Source organism: Corapipo altera, unplaced genomic scaffold (assembly GCF_003945725.1).
Source record: "Corapipo altera isolate COAL_440 unplaced genomic scaffold, ASM394572v1 92, whole genome shotgun sequence".
NCBI classification, from domain to species: domain Eukaryota; kingdom Metazoa; phylum Chordata; class Aves; order Passeriformes; family Pipridae; genus Corapipo; species Corapipo altera.
This window is the reverse complement of record NW_020884994.1, coordinates 1,149,239-1,163,531: the sequence shown is the minus strand read 5'-3', so window position 1 is coordinate 1,163,531 and position 14,293 is coordinate 1,149,239. Positions and strand designations below refer to the sequence as shown.

Here is a 14,293-nt window from a genome sequence, read left to right as displayed (position 1 = left end):
AATCTTTTGCAAATCTGCCCCGGGAGTGTTGATTTGAAACAACTGATGTTGGTTGCAGTTTCAAAGCCCCATGACACAAGATCTTAATTGTCTTGGGATCCCTCCAGCATTGTTGGGCAACTGATTCAGCACAGTCTTATAAAAACTGGGGTATGGTTGTGGGTGAGAACCCTGGCACGGGAATCAAACCCCTGGCCACGCTGAACCCTTGGCACAGGCAATCCCTAAGGGAGCTCAGGGGCCACAGGGGTGGCAGAATCAGTGCAGGGGAACCATCCTGTGCGAGAGACACTCCAAAGACCTGGAGGTCAGGTGAAATTGTAGAGCAGAATGTGTGTAATGGGTGAAAGAAAGAGAAAAATATAAAAGGAGGGGATCAGCCCCCTGAAAACAGGCACAAATTGGAGGTTGGTCCCTGTTTTGTTGGGTTTATTTTCCCTGGAATGATCTCACAGCAGTTGGACAAATAAACCCTCTCTGCTGCAGAGGTGACCCTCTGTCTACTCCTCCCCACCCTCCTCCTGGGTGGGTTTTCCATCAGCACTGATGCCTGGGGGGCCTCTTCAATCAGAGAGGCAAACAAGTTACACAACTCCACTGGTCAGCAGAGAATTCCAGGGACATCCCTAGAGACATCCAAGGCCTGTGTGATGGGTGATTAAATGGGAAGGACTCACTCTGTGGGCACAGGGAGGCACCTGCTCCTTCTGGGCCACTTCCCTCTGGGTCTCAAGGTTTAGTTCAGGTGACAGCAATGTTAGTTTTGTGAGACAGAGAACCTGTGTGAGGTCACCGGGTGAGGCCAATGCCAGCAGGGGCTGGGAGAGGGTCTCCAATATCCTGGGGCCACAGCTTGAGGGAGCTGAGATCCCTCTGTGCTGTTCTTGTGGCTGTTTCTGGTTAAGGAGAGTGTTTGTGGTTTGCTCTTTGCTCTGGCAGGGTGTGGGAGGAGGAGGAAGTTCCATTCCTTCCACAGAAGGGGGTCTCTCCCCTTTTCCAGAGGCTCTGCAGGATAGAGGTAAATCCTCTTGTCTTGCACATCCCAGAGCAAAGATGAGGTCAGGGAAGAGACTCCCTTCCTTTCCCACGTCTGGGATCATCTCTGGGGCAGGTACCAAAGTGTGACAGTGCCTGGCTTCTTCAGCCACAACATCCATGGCCCACCAAGGCTTCTTGGTGGAGCAGAGGAAGCAGAGGGAGTTGGGATGAGCCCCTGTTGTGCTGGAGGACAGTACTTGAGATGTCACCTTTCTGAAAGCCAACTTATTGAGTTGTGGCTTATTTATATGGTGGAAAATGTTTGTAGGAGAGATACAGGATGGGACCTTTGCAGGTGAACCGCTGGGGAGCCGAGCGAGCCTCCCTGGAGCTCCACACAAAGGGAAGCTGGCTAGTCAGGGGGTTATTTTCTGTCTCAGAGGTTGAAATACTCCCTGAGTGCTTGGCCTAAATTTTCCTTTGCAGCTTCATCTCCCTGCAGGCGGTGGGTGGAGGTCCCTCCTGAAGGTGTGAGGATGTGCCAGGAACATCAGTGAGCTTTTGTGGAGAACAGAGTGAGCAGGGTGTCCCCTCTGAATAATCCCTGGGAGTGCAAAGCTCAGGCACTTGGGTGAGAGGGAGGATTTCTGAAGAGAGCCCAGCAGAGCCTTCAGAACCCACTGTGGACCAAAGCATCCCACAGAATTCCATGGATAGTCACCTCCTTTCTTCAGTTTTTTCCTTCACCAGTGTTTCAAAAAGATTTCCGGCTCCATTCCAGGCTTTAAGAAGACACAGAGAGGATCTCATCCCTCATAAATCCTGGGATGTGCAGCCTCCAAGAGCAGGACTGACTTCACCCTTATGAAAGGACGTTTTCCCCCTCCTGCCCACGCGGCCCTGCAGGTTTCAGTGACTCTTTGCTTTCATACCACACTGCCCTCTCATGGAAAAGCAGGGATTTGTCGTTCCCGGATTTCCCTCTGAAAGGGGAGTAGGGGTGGAGGAATACACCCTATGGTGGGATGTGGGGAGGTTGTTTTGGAAATGGAGGGTTCTTGCCCAGATACCATTAAAAGAGGTGATTCCTCCACCACTTTCTTCACCTGTTTTTGTTCTGAGAACGAGGGACACCAGGTGAGCAGGACCACGAGGGTGGGAGGGACCACTGGGACACGCCTGGGGCTGGTACAAGAGGAGCATCATCTGAAAGATGGAAACTTTTTAGGAAAAGGGTCTTATCCTGAAGAACAGAGGTGAAGGCTGGCAGGGGGGAGGTTCATTTGTCAACCTGGAAGTTGCTGGGAACTGCAAAGTTCCTGTTCCAAGAGAAACACTTCTGTGCCAGGTATCTGGAGATCCCTGATCACAGAGCAGATGGCCAGAGACAACAGGGCAGAGGATGGCATGTAACACCTGAGCAGCAGGTCTGGAGACATCCCAGGGTCCCTTCCCACCTGAATTATCCCACATCCCCAAACTGCAAGCCTGGGGTGCCCATTGCAGCCCTGGTGGCCTCTCCCTGTTGGGGCTGTAGCTCTTTTCTGTGGGCAGTGGTTCATCTGCTGGATGTTTGAGAAGGTGGGAGGATCTGCTGGGAATAAGGCCCAGGGCCAGGAGGTCTCTTGGACACTTCAGAGACAGCAAGAGCAAGTGCTGCAGGAGGGACAAGCAGTGAAAGCACTTTGGTTTGCAGGTTCCAGCTGATGAACAGTTTGCTCCTGGTTCCTCGTACTAAGGCAAGACAGAGGAGACCTAGGAGGGGAAAGGGCATTAAAAAAGACTCCTTCCACTCAGGGCATGCCAGCACTTCCCCTTTCAATGGGAAGTGCTCAAGAAGCTCAAGATCCTTAGAGACTCCTGCAGCCAACAGCAAAGCAGCTCCTGCTCTCACAGTCAAAGGCTCCAAGTGCTGAAAAATCCTTCAGCTTCCCATGCTGGGGGGATAGGAACATCAGCTGCTCCCAGGACAGGTTTCCCTGAGGCTCTCAGGCTGGGTGGCTGGGACAGCCACCTCCCTGAGGCTTTTCCCTTCAAATGCCTCCTGTCTCATTCCACAGAGCCAGAGAAATGAGAGATGGAAAGCACCTTGTGAGGTCATGAGGCTCCGCCCTGTCCTCCCCAGTGCTGAGCCAGGACAGGCAGATCCATCACATTCCTGTCGTGCTTCAGGCCTTGGCCACGAGTTCTGTGGCTGCAGTCAAAGAAAATTGTTAATTTGGGCACAAGCCAAAGTATCTTCCCTTCTCATCCAAGTCTTCATTCCCAGAGAATTATTAACATTTCCAGCATGAGGAGCTGGTTCCCTTTCCCTGTTTCAGAGCATCTGGTAAAGAGGCAGCTGAACTTCTCCTGGCCTGGCAGGTGCTGTCCCTGCCCTGGTTCCCATGCCTGGAACTGTCCCAGGTATTCCCAGTCTGTTCAGCTGTGGAACCAAGTGCTGTTGGAGTCGTTCACCCACGAACAAATCCTGCCCACACCTACTCCTGCCACTCATGGACACTCTCCTTCCCATGGACATTCATGGACACTCATGGACACTCCCCCTCCCATGGACACTCCTGGCCATTCCCCCTCACAGCAGCTCTCCAGGCCCACCAATGTCTCTCCCTCAGAGAAATCCTCCCTCGTGTCCCATCCTCCAGCATCATTTTAACAAAATAGAGCAGATGCTGATTGAGTTTTACCTTCCTAAAAGTTGAGAGAATGCAAGGCTGGCTGGCTTCATGTCTCCTGAAGGTTTTGTGCTGCCTGGCTCACGAGATTCCTGCCTGGAGCACAGGGAATAGCCAGGGAACAGTGACGTAGTGAGGGGGACACTCACAAATACCCATATTAGAGCACACTCCAGGTTTAATGGCATTGACAGGGCTTTCTAAAATACATTTCTGACCATCCTGTGGCACAACAGGATGGCAGGTGGCTCCTTCATCACCGTGTGTGAGCTTCTCTCCCCACAGGATGGTCGAACTCGTGGGTACCCTCTCCTGCTCCATGTCAGGAGTGAGTGCCCTGAGCTCAGTGATGGGATTGCTGGGGTGTCTGTGCAGGGCCAGGAGAGGGACTCACTGATCCTCATGTGTCCCTTCCAGCTCAGGATACTTGGTGATCCTGTAGTTCTGGGACACCTCACCAGTGCCAGGAGGAGCAGGGAACAGAGAAGGTCACAGCACAGGGCACGGGGTGCCACTGCTCTGTGCAAGCAGAGTCACTGTGCTCGTTCCCAGCTGACCCAAAGGGTTTCCATATGGACCTTCTGGAAGTATTTCTGCCCCCATGTCCCAGGGGACACCTCAGTGGGGAATCAGGTGACAGCTCCCCTGTCCTACTGGGTGACCCAGGGAGGGGACAGTGCTGCAGCCACCCTGGCTCTGCTGGGCTGAGGCACAAGAGCTGCTGGTGTCACCCCCTTTTCTGGCCCTGGAGTCCTCAGCCAAGTGTGCTACAGCCCAGTGAGCTCTCACATCCCTGAGGGTGAAGAGGTTCCAGTGGAGAAGAGAAGAGTTTATCAGCTTGGAAGTTGTTGCCCAGAGAAGCTGTGGCTGGCCCTGGATCCCTGGAAGTGTCCAAGACCAGGTTGGACAGGGCCTGGAGCAACCTGGGCTAGTGGAAGGTGTCCCTGCCCATGGCAGGGGGTTTAAATTAGATGGTCTTTAAAGTCCCTTCCAACCCAAACCAGTCTGTAAGTGAGCTCCTGTATATCAGGCACTGCTCAGGCCATGAGCACTTCTCTCCCCATTCAGGGAGAAAGAAATAAAAATAAAATTAAAACAACCAAAAATCTCTATCCCAAATTTTCCTTGTCCATTTTCCCAGTGCACAGAGTGAAGACAGAGTACCAAGGACAGCTCTGCAGTGTGAGGACACAGAGAACAATTCTGTGTTTTGCTCTAAATCTATTATTATAAACATACATTAAAACATTTGGGGGCAGGAGTGGATGATCTCCAGAGGTCCCTGCCAGCCCTAAGTGTTCTATGATGCAGGTATGGACACAAGTAGTGCCAGGAGATGTAATTCAAGTCACCTCTCCCACTCTGAGGGGAACAGAGACCTGGAGGGCTCATCTTTGAAGGCATCCCTCAAAATTTTGTTTCAAAACTTGTCCATTGCCTGGAATTCTACCCCTGCATTCGGCTCTTGGAGCATCACTAACAGCCACAAATGGTGAAACCTGGTTCCAACCCACATCATTTCTGGGCATACTGTCCCAAGTGCTGAGCTGGGGCCTGAAAGAATTTAATTTTCAGTTTTCCACGGCAGAAGGGGGTGCACTGGAAGCTCACACCCTCCATGGGCTGCCTGTCCAACTGAACCTTGTGTCCTCAATAATGTGACTTTGAGCTGTTTTCCATGGCAAAGCTGGTGGATGCCAGGTCAGGGACTGTAGGGAAGTGCAGAGCTATTCCTCCATTTCAACCCCTCTGCCACAGAGGTGTTTCCAGGAGATGAAAAAGAGACAAAAATGATCCAAGGGGAGATAAACAGGCCCAGCAAAGGGTGGTTGGAGGAAATATTTGGGCTAAACCTGCTCAGGTGGCAGCAAAGCAGTTGAGGGGGGCAGTGGGGGCAGCCCTGGGGGTGCCTGGAGGTGACACCCACGGGATCAGTGTCCCCACACCAGAGTCTGGACTGAGCTGCTCCTGGGGGTTGATGGAGAAGTCAAGGATGTGTAACCACCCCCAGGGCTCAGGGCTGTGGGAGGACTGGGTGAAAGGGGGTCTCTGGGTACAAACTGTGGCTGGGAGATGCTGTGTTTGGGTAGTTATTATTTATTCTCACAAATGCTGTCAAAGCATCTTTGCCTGGGGAGCACGAACCCCAGCCCTGCCCCCTTCCTGTCCAAAGTGCCAATGTCAGCGTGGGGAGTCTGGTACCAGCCCTTGGATCTGAGTGTGACAAACCCTGCAGGACCCCCCTGCCCTTGCAGGACCAACTCTGGCTCTCTGCAGGAATAACTCTCAGCTGTGGGAGGCAAGGCTCAGCCTTGGGAACAGCTGAGTGGCTCAGATGAGGTCTTTTGACAGGTGAACTCAAAGGTAACGTCATAAAGGGAACCTTTGGCCAAGCCAAGATGAGGACAGAAGAGCCAGGGCTCCCAGGGCCACATCCAGATGGGAGCTGCCTCCCAGCAGTCAGGAATTCTTTTCTGGAAAGGACATTCAAAGAAAGCATCTGGAAAATCAAAGCCAAAGCAATAAAGGGTGAACTCTGCACCCTGTCCCAGCCCTGCAGCCTGTGCTGGTGCAGACAGAGAGAAGAATCATGCTGAGAGATGTTAAGGAGAGGACAAATTAACACCCTGTTTGCACTGCCCCTGCACCCTCAGGGACCTCTCTGGTCAGCTCAGAGAAGGGCTGTGTGTGCACACTTGGCACAGCCTCAATTGCCCCCTGTCTCCCTCCACTGGGAGCAGCTCAGTGCTTCTTCCCTTTGCACTCTGTGGCAGAAACTGAGATTCTGATGGAGGGTTTTCCAAGACCTGAGCAGGGCTCCCATTCTGTACTGCCCCTGCCCGTGCCCAGACACAGGAGCAGGTCCCTGACTGAGCAGTTTGGGTGATGCAACACCCCCCAGAGCTGGGCTCTGCTCCCTGTGCTCCTCAGATAATGCTCTGAGCAGGTCCCAGCACAATTTTGGATGCCACACGTGTGAATGAGTAACTAAAAATACCAATATATTCAAATGTGAGATAATGTCAGATGGCACATCCAACTGGGATTTAAAACCTGAAGCCAACAGTGCTGAGAGATACACATTTGCCATCAGGAGGGGAGGGATGGAGTCTGCTGCCTGAACTCCCACAGAGCACAGGGAAGGCAAAAAACCACTTCAAAATACCTTTCCAAAGGCAATCTTGCCTGCAGATGAAGCTCTATATTTTCCAAGGCTTATCCTGAAGCACAAACATGTTGAATGTTGTTTTCAACATGCAAATGACATTTATCTTCCAGTGTAATTTAATTATATATATATATTGCTGAAGAAAACATACAAAATGTTGTTTAAGGACCTCACCAAATAACCCTTCACCACCTGGGTGCACAATTGCCCAGTTGTCAGTTGTCCCAGGGTGGCACCTGCAGAGTCCAGCACATCCTTGTGCAGGAACATCTGGAACCCTGGAACAAGCCCCAGTGATGGGAACCTGCAGCCCTAAGGCCACTGGGGATCCCTGGCTTCTCATGGATTTCACATGGATTTAGGGGGCTCAGAGGAGCATCCAGAGGTCTCAGTGACTTGAGGTCTGAAGCCAAGATGCCCAGACCCTGCACTGGGGGGCATTTGAGTGGCTGGCAATGAACATGTCACCATGGCACAGGGCAGGCAGGACACACAGCCTGCCCTGCAGTGACTGTGTGCCCTCTGTGCACACCCTGGGCATGGAGGAGGAGAGAGAATGTGGGGAACACCCCACGGGGCAGCTTTGCTTTGGCAGGAGGGGCCGAGCTCCCATCTCACCCCAGATAAGATTGTGCTCCTGGCGGCTCCTTCAGTGGCTGCTGTGCCCGTCCCAGCCCTGCCCACGCCTCGATAAGGCCTGTGCCCTTTGGCTCCTTCCCTCCATTTTCACTGGGAAAGCGTGTTTGTTGTCCTTCCTTCCTCACCCAAGCAGGGTGCTGAGAGCTTCTGCTCCCCCTGGCCCCAGTGCCCGAGCTCTGCTGGAGCTCATGCTGGCTCTGGGCAGCAGATCCCCAGCTCAGTGTCCCCTGGGGGGACCTCAGTTCCAGGGGCACTGAATAGTCAACCCTGTTATGGTACCTTCGGAGAGAAATGGAGGCCAGAAATGGAGAAATAGAGGTCGGTTCTGTGTCCAGAAAATACCACTCTAAGATGAAACATCAAAGTATTTCCCTGACAAATACTGGGCAAAGTATTTCCATAATTTCGAGGCTGCTCTCCAGGGGTGCGGCCACCAACACAGGCACAGAATCAGAGAATCCCAGAATGGTTTGTGCTTGAAGGGACCTTAAAGCCCATCTCATTCCACTCCCTGGCATGGGCAGCAACACCTTCCACCAGCCCAGGTTGCTCCAAGCCCTGTCCAACCTGGCCTTGGACACTTCCAGGGCTGGGGCAGCCACAGCTTCTCTGGGGAATGAATGTCCTCAAGAACTTTTCTCTGCAGGTCCAACATGATGCTGTTCCATCCTTCCTGAAGAGAAGTATCTCCACCACTGGGGACAGTACACATTTTTAAACTCTCGGCAGCATTTAGATACCAACTGAAGACAGAAAACCCTTTGAGGCTTTAGGCCAGAGGTATTTGAAAATGCCTTGTAGGGCACTGTGGTTGATGCCACTGAAGTCTCTCACAGCTGTGGACGTGGCACTAGAGCTGGTGACTCACCTCCAAAGTTTGAAATTACTCCTGCAAGTGAATTCTGTCCTGACAGTGCCACAAATGCACTCTGGTTCCTCTGCACATCACACAAACCTTGCTATGATTCTATGAAACATCAGTGAGCTGGTAGATACCTTGTGGGAGTGAATGAGGTTGTGGCTGCCCCATCCCTGGAAGTGTGCAAGGCCAGGTTGGACGGGGCTTGGAGCAACCTGGACTAGTGGAATGTGTCCCTGCCCATGGCAGGGGATGGAACTGGATGGGCTTTAAGGTCCCTTCCAACCCAAACCAGCCTGTGATCCTGACGGAAGCAGCACCACTGAACCATGTCCTGTATCCTGAGCTCTCTCCAGGCCCACCCCAAGGCATGGCTGGAGGGGACAGGACTAGACCTATTCCCTACTGCCCTGACCCGCTGGATGCTGGGCTGCAGTGGGTCTGCTTTGTTTCCACAGGGTTCTCAGATAAGTAATCTCTCTTGCGACCTGATAAATATGAGAAAAATGAAGGAAGTAATTTAAAATCTTTTCTGTTGTTACAAAGTTCAAAGGGTTTGTGTGGTACCTAAAAGGGACCACTCGGTTTGGTCGGTCACATGTCTCTGGTCCTGATGTTCAGTATTTTTAGATAAGGACACTTTAGCATATCTGACAAATCTTTGCCTCACTCTCAGGATGTTTAACTTTGGGGTTTTAGCATCACTCAATCCCCAAAGCAGCCCATGAACCCCCTCTCAGCACAGCCTTTCCAGCCTGGCAAACTGTTCCTGTTGCTCACCCACATTCCAGGGCAGAGCATCCTGAGGACACCAACTGGTTTCATGGCCATGACCAACCTCACCTGGGACCCCACCCACACCCACAGGCCCAGCTCAGCCATGGCCTTTAGTCCTGAACTGGACTGCAGGAGTGTTGGGCTCCAACTCAGCCACAGCCACAGCCCTGCAGGGACCTCAGGGAGGTCCTCAGAGCAGCTCAGCCAGCACAGGAGGACACCCCACCCCATCCCATCCCACACCACCCCATCCCATCCCATCCCACTCCATCCCATCCCAACTCACAAGCAGTTCCTGTGCAGCTTCTGTACTCTTTTGTTGTCAATTAAGCAAATTTGCCTTAAAACTCCACATTGCACTTTTTTCAAAAAAAAATATTCTGAAGAGGCAGAAAAACAGTTTTCTGGCCTCATCTGTCTTATGTGAGCTTTAAACTGATAAGATTTACAGGTGGGTCTTCCTGTGACAGGTGAAATTAAAGTGGCACAGAAACCAAGGTCAAAACATGAGGAGCAAATTTTGTCAGGCATTTCTAAATATCTGGTCTCTATTTCTGTGGTTACCTGTTATCTGTGCTTAGGACATGCGTGCATGAAATATAATTTCTTAAGTGCACTTTGACAGTCTACCTCAGGAAATTCTGCTCTGCTCTGAATTACAGAATCATGGAATCATGGAATGGTTTGGATTGGAAAGGACCTTAAAGATCATCTTGTTCCACCCCCTACCATGGGCAGGGACACCTCCCACCAGCCCAGGTTGCTCCAACCTGGCCTTGGACACTTCCAGGGATCCAGGGGCAGCCACAGCTTCTCTGGGCAACCTGTGCCAGGGCCTCCCCACCCTCCCAGGGAACAATTTCTCCCTAATAATTAATCGAAGCCTCCTCTCTTTCAGTCTGAAGCCATTCCCCCTTGTCCTGTCATCTAGTTCCTATCTCGTTAATAGTCTCTCTCCATCTTTCTTGTCTCCCTTGGAAGGCACAACCAGCAGACAGGAGGCAGTTTTTGGAGCTTTCCAGGACTCGGATCTGCTTCTCTGCACAGTCCCAGCATTTCCCTGCTCACACAAATGGCAGCATCCTGGAGGAACTTCCCTGGGATGAGGCAACTTGAACCTTTGCTTGTCTCCACTTCCCCCTCAGGTCACAAGGGGCACAGTAGGATTTTTTCCCTTTGAAAAATCCTTTGTCATGTACATCCAAAGCAAGAGGGGAAATGTAGCTCAGACCTCAGAGCAGTGATTTCTCTCTGTCCCTGACACCTTTTATCTATTATTCCTGTGTTTAAACTGTTTCTTGCAGCCACCTGAAGGAATATGAATAATGCTCTGGTATTTCTATAACCTTCCTCTGACCCATTTGCTATTTTTACTCCAGTGCTTCATCTTCCTGGGATGCTGGGGGTTACCAGGGCTGGAATTTCCAGGGGCTGGCAGCTTGTTAACCAGGGGCTGTCCTGTCCTGCTGATACAGGTGCAAAGGCATGAGATTCTTTCCTTTACAAGTGGAAAACATCTCAGCACATCCCTGATGCTGCTTTTGTGTGATGTCCAACTGGGCGGCCTTCTCCTTGCCCAGTTCCACCACTCCTGTCCCACATGGAATGGAAATCTGGGCTGCTGGGGCTTGAGGGGGCCACACTTGGTGTGTTTGAAGCATCATTTCACACTTCTTCCCTGTCCTCAGCAGCACTGTGGCTGCAGTGGGGATGTGGGAGAGCTGTTGGCCATCTGCTGAGGGAATGCTGCTCAGTTTTATTCCAAAGAGACATTATTGTATTCCAAAGAGACATTGTACTCCAAAGAGACAGTGTCAGAGACCTTTTGTCTCCCTGCACTCCACTGGCGTGGAAATGTGCTCTTTTCTGGCCTTGGGGATGTGGTTTTGCAGCTGAGTTGGGCCAGTTGTGCAGCTGGAGAGAGAACTGGGTATCAGCCTGTGCTGGAAGGAGCCCTGAGTGTTTTCCTGAGGAGCTGCCTCAGCAGGAGGGATTCAAAGGTTGATTCCTGCGCTCCTGAGCTGGGAGGTGACACATGATCCATGTCCCCTTCAGCAGAGGAAAGGTCTGAATGCCCCTCAGGATGGACCCAGAGCCCTGAGTTGTTGAGGCAGGATGGTGCAGACTTTGTGTGCTGCCAGGAACCTTTGGGACTGGGACAAGTGTAGCATGACCCTGTTTGTGACCCTCCCTCTGGGGTGTGTCCCCTGACAGGGTGCCCAGCTCAGGCTGGAGCCCCCAGGGTGGGGAGATCCTGGCAAGTTGACCATAGCATGAGCTGAATTCCCACAGCTCACCCAACCCAGGCACTTTGCTGCCTTTCCCAGTGACTGAGCAGCTTCTCACCAGCGTTGCTGGTTTTGCAAAGCCCAGTGCTGGGCTCTGCTGTGGCTCCTGGGGAAGGGGCTGAGATGGAGAACAGCCCTGCACAGATTCCCATGTCTGATGCCAGCCCTGGCAGCTGCACTGGTTCCAGTGAACTGCTCCTACCCTTACAAATGCAGCACGAGGCAGCCCCACTGAACTGACCCTTTGCTGGTTTATTTGCTCCCCACAGTTTTTAGTTGCTGCCTGAGCAGACAAAACCCCTCGGGACACCCCACCTACCTCTTGCACTCTAAAAATGAAGGATAAATCCACTGCAACTCCGGGGGAGTAGAAACATTGAATCACAGAATCATTAAGGTTGGAAAATACCTTTAGGATTGTCAAGTCCAACCATCAACACCACCACCACGTTCACCACTAAACCATGTCCTCAAGTGCAACTCTTCGTGCTTTTTGAACACTTCCAGGGACGGGGATTCCAACACTCCTCTGGGAATCTTGTTCCAAAGCTGAACCCCTCTTTCAGTAAAGAACTTATTCCCAATATCCAACCTGGTGCAACTTGAGGACGTTTTCTCTCATCCTGTCACCCAGGGGCAGAGCCCGACCCCCCCCAGCTGCCCCCTCCTGTCAGGGAGTTGTAGGGAACAACGAGGTCTCCTCTGAGCCTCCTTTTCTCTAGGGAAAAGCAAGAGCCTTGCAAAGCTCAAGGAAAGGCTGGTGCTGCTGGCAGAGCAGGAGTTTGAGGGAACAATCTGTTCCATCTGCATCTGTCGTAACCGAGGGGTTTGATCATCGTTTGTGGTTATTGGAAACTGGCTCTGGCCGGGTTGTTCCTCGTGAGCTCTGCAGCCAAATCCCTGAGCCTGCTGCTGCATTGACTGGCACTCACTCCTCCAGCCTGATTTCTAGGAAATCATTTGTTATTCATAACTACTTGATGATTATTGGGAGTGAAATGATGTTCTCTGGAGAAAGGTGCCAGATTCCAGCACTGCCAGAAATGTTCTCTTTCCTGTTGGGGTTTGGACGTCAAACTGTCAGAAATCCAACTGGACTCCAATGTATGAAAGGCAGATCTTCTCACTCATATGTTCACAGGGACCCTTATCCCAGTAACTGCATCACTCCATAGCTCTGGGACAGTCAAACACACAGATGAAAGTTGAAATAATTTTAGCATGACTGCCTTGGCTTTGGCTTTGATAAGAGCTGTGCTATCCGACCCAGAACACAGCCAGGAACCCACACTGTGGATGTGCTCACTGGGAAACAAGCCTGCCTTGTTCCTCTCCACCTTAATCCCTTTGAATGGGAATTAAACCAAACAAAGCAAAGATTTTTGGGGGATGTGATATCTTTCCTGTGATAAATGGGCAGAAAGAGCTCGTCAGCTATTGGACACTTGGGCTTCCTCTGCGTCTGCTTCCGTGTCTGAAAGTTTGTCTGAATTTTCTAATGCTGCTTTTGGTCTAATTGAAGATATTATCCGTCCTGACAAGCCTTGCCTATCTTGTGCTCTTTGGCTTTCTTATCTGTAGAACAACTTGCCTTTAACAAGAACAAGAAACCCGGGCATCCATACCTGGCATTCCTAACAATAACAATGGCACTTTCTAGACAAACATAGTTTTGGATAAAGGACTTTGCTTGGCCAAAGTCTGGTTCTCTAGACAAGGCCAGCAAACCTTCTGTGGTGGCTTTGTGACAACACCATTAATCAGCAGAGATTAGCAGTCAGCAAATTCTTTCTTCAGATATAAAATCTGGGTTGTGAATGTGCCCATTCACGGAGTGGGAGCTCTGCTGGTGACGTGCCTGCAGGACTGGGCCTCAGCACCCTCCTCCTGCAGCTTCCCAGAGCTCAGCAGCTGTTTAGAACCATGATTTAAAACCCAATTACAGGCTGTGTAAAATCCCTCTTATTTAGCTCAATAATGTGTAATGGGCTCAGCTGGGATTTCTTTTGTTTGTCTAGGCTTTTTTTTTTTTTTAGTATCATCCTCTTTAAAATCCATTTAAATCTATTTTCAACAAAGCTCCTCTGTCTGAGGAGAGACAGAAGATGCTGGGGGACAGGGAAGGGCTCTGCTCGTCCCCTGGAGACCTGGCAGGTCTCAAAGCTTGAGAAGGTGACAGGAATGGCAGGGAAGGTTGGGTTTGGGACCATCTGGTTCCTCTCCCAGCAGTGTGCAGATGCTCTGCAGAGGGGATGTGTCAGGAGCACCTGCCTTGGGTTGGTCTGGCTTGTCTGGGTCAGACCAGTGAAGCTCTGTCAGGCTGAGAACTGAGCTGAGGGCTGACAAGGCAGCTCTCAAAGCTGCATTCTCACTGCTGCCTCCAAAAAAGAAGCCCCAAAACTTGACTCATTCAGCAGAACAAAGACTAAAACCTTCTGTAAACACAGCAAATCAGGAAGATGTGCAAAGTGATTAAAGTCACTTTGCACAGCGATGCAAAGAGATGAGTACCAACATGAATTACAAGGAGGTTTCCTTCACTCCAGGCAGTGGGGAGGTGGGGCAGGAGCTGTGGGACCACCTCATCTTAAACCAGAGCTTGACTGGCTCCTGAAAAGGATCCTGCAGTTTAACAGCCTGGAGGGAAAGGAGCCAGAGGAGCTGAGAAGGTCCCTGGAGACCCCATGTGAGAGGGGCTGATGTCCAGGTTGGAGCCCTGCTTTGTGCTCCAGGGAGAAACTGAGCTTGAGTCTCTGTGGAAATGAGGGTTGTGAGAAATGAGGCACTGAAGGAGAGGTTAAACACTGGAACAGGATCCCAAGGGAAGTGTTGGAGTCACCACCCCTGGAAGGGTTCAAAACACACATGGCTGTGGCACCTCCCAATGTGGTTTATTGGCCACACTGGG

At 51.4% G+C, this 14,293-nt stretch overlaps 1 long non-coding RNA gene across 1 annotated transcript in view; it reads left to right on the top strand.

The window, feature by feature from the left end:
• Positions 1 to 9,906, top strand: part of LOC113958352 — a 29,119-nt gene extending 19,213 nt beyond the window's left edge. The window contains exon 3 of the long non-coding RNA XR_003531491.1: positions 9,857 to 9,906. This is a non-coding gene — a long non-coding RNA (uncharacterized LOC113958352). The remainder of the gene's footprint in view (positions 1 to 9,856) is intronic.
• The last annotated feature ends 4,387 nt before the right edge of the window (positions 9,907 to 14,293 follow it).